Source organism: Gobio gobio (genome assembly GCF_949357685.1).
Source record: "Gobio gobio genome assembly, chromosome: 21".
Classification (NCBI taxonomy): Eukaryota; Metazoa; Chordata; class Actinopteri; order Cypriniformes; family Gobionidae; genus Gobio; species Gobio gobio.
In genome coordinates this window covers 2384424-2391739 of record NC_137117.1, presented here as the reverse complement: position 1 = coordinate 2391739, position 7316 = coordinate 2384424, and the positions used below count along the sequence as shown (strand labels likewise).

Below are 7316 nucleotides of genomic sequence, written 5' to 3'. Positions count from 1 at the left end.
GTTAAGCTAAAGCTTCAAATAAGTTTGTTTTTTTAATTTCAAGTAATTAAGTTTTTTTTTTATGGTTTTAGTGAACTAATATAACCCTGATACTTTATTGAATATGTGTCAAATACTGGTCTTTCCTCTTGACTATGAATTAAATGGGAATTAAATACAGTTTATTATGTAAGCAAAAACTAATATATAATGCGTGACTTTTAATTATAAACAACCTCGAATCACACATTGACTCTTATTTTGAAATGTCTGCGCCATTTGCAGTTGCAGGAGCTCATTTAAGTTCAGATGAGGGAGATCATATTGTTACAATCGTCTAAAACACATTACTATATAAACATCGTAAAGTAAACATTGTCATTATTCACCAGCATTAGTTCATAATCAATTGCGTGTCATAAATGTGTGTTATTGATTGATTGAGCCGCTCTGGAGCTGGATTGGGGGTGTGTGAGCCGTGTTTTCCAGAGGTTAGATCAGTTCAGATCAAATGTGCGCATATTTTACACAGGACATCAGTTCTGACCCCATCTCTGCCCTAATCCACCCTCACTAACATTTACATCTCGATTTTATTTTTTGACGAAAATGACAGTAGGTTTCCGTCATAGTTTTTGTCATCCAACACTAGTTTTTATTTAGTTATCGTCTCGTTTTCGTCAGTGAAAAAAGGTCGTTGACGAAAATTATGACGAAAATCATTCGTCAACGAAATTAACACTAGCCACGTTTACATGCGCACTTTTTTGTCATTCCGATTAAAAGATTGGGTGGACTGTTTACATGAGACGTTATCTAAACCGATCTGGTGTTTATATGTGCTGACTTTCAGTAGGAATCCTTTTGTGACATGCGCACACAGTTTGTCTGCCGCCTCAGATTTGTTACGTATCGTGGATCCATAGTTCTGTGTTGGTTCTGCGCGCTCTTCAGTTGAGGAGGCGCGCGCTCTATATCACGTCACAGAAAGACGTGCACTCAAAGTAATCGGATCAGATCGTTTACATGGTGGAATTTTTCGTTTGATCGGTTCATGAAAAGGTTTATCCCACCCCTCTCAAACCGATTACAATTTCATTCGGTTTGGCCATTTTTATTCCGATTGAGGTGTTTATATGGAGTATTTTTATTCGGATTGGACTTTTAAACCGATTACAGTGCTCCATGTAAACGCACCTACTGTCAATTATTCAACGTATATAGTACGGAAACTCTCTGTTAATGTTTTTTAACCGTAGCATTTTTACAGTATTTAACCATTAAAATCGTGATAATTTTTTATACATTTCGTCAACGAAAACGATTACGAAAAAAACGTAATGGTTGACTATATCAACATACAATATCACTGACGAAAAACGACACAACTAAAATGTAATTAAAAAATTAAAACTTAACCAAAATCTATACTTTTGTTGGGGAAAAAAAGGAGTCGGTTGCCGGAAGGTTTAAAATCCAGCTTTTCTGTTAAAATTCTATTTTCTGCTCCGTGTTTTACTCAATATTTGCAATCTGGCAACCACTCTCTCTAGCTGGAGGTCAGCCATCTCAATTCTGCTTCAATAAAAGCATTCAGTCGGTGTGTGTTCCTTCACGAGCCTGTGTTTACGGCCACTAAACCTGCCCTCAAGCCTCCTCACAGATCAACTGTAATAAACACAAACATGAATCTCCACTACATTAGTGATTATAGTTGATGAATTTGCTGTTGTGTTCATAGAAATACATTCATGTGATTTGGAATTATTATTATGAATTTCACCTTTTTTTCATTTTGGAGAGAAGTTTCTTGTTTTACCAGTCTTCATAATGTAGATATATGATAAACAGCCTATAATAAATCTAGATTAGGTCAAATATGATTGTACAAATAAGTTTCTCAAATGAACGATTTCAATGACTAAATCTAGACTGAAACGCCCAGACATTTAGTCGACTAAAACGTGAGTAAACAAAAACAGGACAAGGTTGACTAAATACGATAAAAACTAAAAAGTGCATTTGACACATGAGACTAAATAAAAAAATAGCAGACAATTAACACTATCCAGGACACATTTCACCCCAAAAAGTGAGATACATATCCATTAGTGTTGTAGTACTCGAGATCGGTCACTTTTTAAAGGTCTTGGACTCGTCTCGGAATCGACCGCATTTTTACTCGGTCTCGGACTCAGAGGACTCGGGATTTAATTTCAAGACCACAACTGAGAGCATATCACGAAATTATTTGTTAACATCATTACTGTGATGATTAGACAAAAAACTTCAGACCAAAAGCTTGACTCGTGTCTAATTTTAAATACTTTAAATACAAGTGTTATTAAATTATATCAATGTACACTATATTTCTTTACTTTATATCATCTATAGGATACATCGTGATATTGATTTGTCACCCATCCCCATCTGTTGTGTGTTTTATATGTGATATGATTTAACAATTTTATTCAATTTTGATACATTTGCAGTCATTTTATTTTTAAGATTGCTCTTTTAATGTGATTATTGTTCATACCAGCAGATATCTAACCAGTTTCTCCCTGAATTTTTAGGTTCTTGGAGTACAAGGCAGGTGACTTAATCTATTAATCATGTAGAATCTTCATTAGTTGCTGATGCAGTGATCATTAATAAATGGGTTAGTTCACCATTAGTAATACATTAACTCATGATTATCTGTGCATTAATTAAGGATGAATTAATGCATACTAGTGCACCCGTATTGTAAAGTGTTACCCACTTTTCCCATTGATCAGATTGAATTTTATTTTTCTCATTAACTACAGCTTTATGTTTTGTCCTTGGTGGTCCTTGTCCTCAGGTCTGGCATATAATGTCATCAATGTTTGAGGTTCTCCCAATTACAATTTTTGTAATTTTTTTGGCCAAAATGCCTGCATCGTGTTAGGTGGATGGCGAACCATTGAAAAGGAGTTCTGAATAAATGGTTAAGTTCCTTTCAGCTCTTAAGTGTTTATTCGCATTTATTTGCTTATAGAAGAAAAAGATAAATTCCCACAAATCAGCAATGCCTGTTGATTATTTTATCAAAACTTCTCTCTTACACACCCACACACACGAGAGAAGTGCCAATCGTATGCATATTCCACATTTTATCAGAAGTGTGTCATGCAATGTGGGGATTTGCACTGGTCTTGGTCTTGACTCGGTCTCGGCCCTTCAAAGTCTTGGTCTTGTCTTGGTCTCGGTTTAGGTGGTCTTGACTACAACACTAATATACATTATACTGATGAAGTTTGAAGCAAATCGGGTAACAATAAGAGGGTGGTTTCAAAGCATTATGAAAGTGACACTTGGTGACGCTATAACTTTGACTTACAATAGTCACACCCATGTGATCGGCCTTGGGGACGGGACAGGACGGGAAGGATGGATGGATGGATGGGTGGATGGAATTGGAAGGATGGATGGATAGGGATGGATGGAATGGGATGGGCGGACGGACAGGATGGATGGATGGATGGATAGGGATGGATGGATAGGGATGGGTGGAAATGGGATGGGTGGATGGACAGGATTGGATGGATGGATGGATAGATAGGACTGGATGGATGGATGGGCGGACGGACGGACGGACAGGATTGGATGGATGGATGGATAGATATGATTGGATGGATGGGAATGGGACGGGCGGACGGGATAGGATTGGATGGATTGGATGAATAGCGATGGATGGATGGATGGATAGAGATGGATAGGGATGGATAGGGATGGATGGATGGATATGATTGGATGGATGGGAATGGGATGGGCGGACTGGATAGGATTGGATGGATAGCGATGGATAGGGATGGATGGATGGATAGAGATGGATAGGGATGGATGGATGGATAGAGATGGATAGGGATGAATGGATGGATAGAGATGGATAGGGATGGATGGATGGATAGAGATGGATAGGGATGGATGGATGGATAGAGATGGATAGGGATGGATGGATGGATAGAGATGGATAGGGATGGATGGATGGATAGAGATGGATAGGGATGGATGGATGGATAGAGATGGATAGAGATGGATAGAGATGGATAGGGATGGATGGATGGATAGAGATGGATAGGGATGGATGGATGGATAGAGATGGATAGGGATGGATGGATATGATTGGATGGATGGGAATGGGATGGGTGGACTGGATAGGATTGGATGGATTGGATGGATAGAGATGGATAGGGATGGATGGATGGATAGAGATGGATATGGATGGATAGAGATGGATAGGGATGGATAGGGATGGATATGATTGGATGGATAGGATTGGATGGATAGGATTGGATGGATTGGATGGATGGATAGAGATGGATAGGGATGGATGGATGGATAGAGATGGATATGGATGGATAGAGATGGATAGGGATGGATGGATGGATGGATGGATATGATTGGATGGATAGGATTGGATGGATTGGATGGATAGAGATGGATAGGGATGGATGGATGGATGGATAGAGATGGATAGAGATGGATAGAGATGGATAGGGATGGATGGATGGATAGAGATGGATAGGGATGGATGGATGGATGGATAGAGATGGATAGGGATGGATGGATGGATGGATGGATAGAGATGGATAGGGATGGATGGATGGATAGAGATGGATAGGGATGGATGGATGGATGGATATGATTGGATGGATGGGAATGGGATGGGCGGACTGGATAGGATTGGATGGATTGGATGGATAGAGATGGATAGGGATGGATGGATGGATGGATGGATAGAGATGGATATGGATGGATAGAGATGGATAGGGATGGATGGATGGATGGATGGATGGATGGATGGATGGATATGATTGGATGGATAGGATGGATAGAGATGGATAGGGATGGATGGATAGAGATGGATAGAGATGGATAGAGATGGATAGAGATGGATAGGGATGGATGGATGGATGGATGGATGGATAGGATTGGATGGATAGGATTGGATGGATTGGATGGATAGAGATGGATAGGGATGGATGGATAGAGATGGATAGAGATGGATAGAGATGGATAGGGATGGATGGATGGATAGAGATGGATAGGGATGGATAGGGATGGATAGGGATGGATGGATGGATAGAGATGAATAGGGATGGATGGATGGATAGATGGATAGAGATGAATAGGGATGGATGGATGGATAGAGATGGATAGGGATGGATGGATGGATGGATGGATAGAGATGGATAGGGATGGATGGATGGATGGATATGATTGGATGGATGGGAATGGGATGGGCGGACTGGATAGGATTGGATGGATTGGATGGATAGAGATGGATAGGGATGGATGGATGGATAGAGATGGATAGGGATGGATTTGGATGGGAATGGGATGGGTGGATGGGTGGATGGATGGATGGATGGATGGATATGATCGGATGGATAGGATTGGATGGATAGAGATGGATAGAAATGGATAGGGATGGATAGGGATGGATAGGGATGGATGGATGGATAGAGATGGATAGAGATGGATAGGGATGGATTTGGATGGGAATGGGATAGGGATGGGAATGGGATGGATGGATGGATGGATGGATAGATAGAGATGGATAGAGATGGATAGAGATGGATTGGGATGGGTGGATGGGTGGATGGATAGAGATGGATAGAGATGGATTGGGATGGATTGGGATGGGTGGATGGGTGGATGGATAGAGATGGATAGAGATGGATAGAGATGGATTGGGATGGATTGGGATGGGTGGATGAAGGATGGATGGATGGATGGATGGATGGATATGATTGGATGGATAGGATTGGATGGATAGAGATGGATAGGGATGGATAGGATGGATAGGGATGGGAATGGGATAGGGATGGGAATGGGATGGGTGGATGGATAGAGATGGATAGAGATGGATAGAGATGGATTGGGATGGATTGGGATGGGTGGATGGGTGGATGGATAGAGATGGATAGAGATGGATTGGGATGGATTGGGATGGGTGGATGGGTGGATGGATAGAGATGGATTAGAGATGGATTGGGATGGATTGGGATGGGTGGATGGGTGGATGGATAGAGATGGATTGGGAATGGATTGGGATGGGTGGATGGGTGGATGGATAGAGATGGATAGAGATGGATTGGGATGGATTGGATGGGTGGATGGGTGGATGGATAGAGATGGATAGAGATGGATAGAGATGGATTGGGATGGATTGGGATGGGTGGATAGGATTGAGATGGATAGAGATGGATAGAGATGGATTTGGATGGGAATTGGATGGGTGGATGGATGATGGATGGATGGATGGATGGATGGATGGATGGATGGATGGATGGATGATAGATAGATAGATAATATTAATATTTTTGTTGTTTTGTCAGCTATCCACCTGATAAAAGTAACCCCAGGACATTCCTGAAAGAAATATTGTATTATAATTGAAAAAACTAAATGTAATTAACAGAAATAAATAATTTAATTGTATGGTGTATATCTCTCCATATACAGGTAGTAAAATACATTTAATCTAAACAGAAGTGGCCCAACTTATAAATTAAAGGCAAAGGCAGAGAGCAAGACAGAGAGACAGGCGGAGAGAGAGAGAGAGAGAGAGAGAGAGAGAGAGACAGAGAGAGAGAGAGACAGAGAGAGAGAGAGAGAGATGAGAGAGAGAGAGAGAGAGAGAGAGAGAGGAGAGAGAGAGAGAGAGAGACAGAGAGAGAGAGAGAGAGAGAGAGAGAGAGAGAGAGAGAGGAGAGAGAGAGAGAGAGAGAGAGAGAGAGATGAGAGTGAGAGAGAGAGAGAGAGAGAGAGAGAGAGAGAGAGAGAGAGAGAGAGAGAGAGAGAGAGAGAGAGAGGAGAGGGAGAGGGAGAGGGAGAGGGAGAGGAGAGAGAGAGAGAGAGAGAGAGAGAGAGAGAGAGAGAGAGAGAGAGAGAGAGAGAGAGAGAGAGAGAGAGAGAGAGAGAGAGAGAGGGAGAGAGATAGAGAGAGAGATAGAGAGATAGATAGATAGATCACATCATACAACACAAACCCCTCGCCGCATAATGTGATTTATTCTGATGCAGAGGATATTAATGCAGCGCTGAAGCCCAAAAATGAAAAGGGACGCACTCATCTCTCATCCCTCACACACACCACACACACACACACACACACACACACACACACATTCCCTCCCCGCCGAGACGCCCGTCCCGAGCTGAGGGAGTAATGCACATCTTTATGCAGGCACAATTTATGGAGAGCATAAAAATGCAGTTAAAACATGTGTTGCCATCCAATGCGAGTTAGTTCCCATCAGGCATCATGTCAGAGGCCGACACACACACACACACACACACATCCA

General features: G+C 41.4%; 1 protein-coding gene across 4 annotated transcripts in view; it reads right to left on the bottom strand.

The window, feature by feature from the left end:
- LOC307117640 (AP-1 complex subunit sigma-2) overlaps positions 1–7316 on the bottom strand; it is a 70416-nt gene that overhangs the window by 19514 nt on the left and 43586 nt on the right. The window lies entirely within an intron of this gene.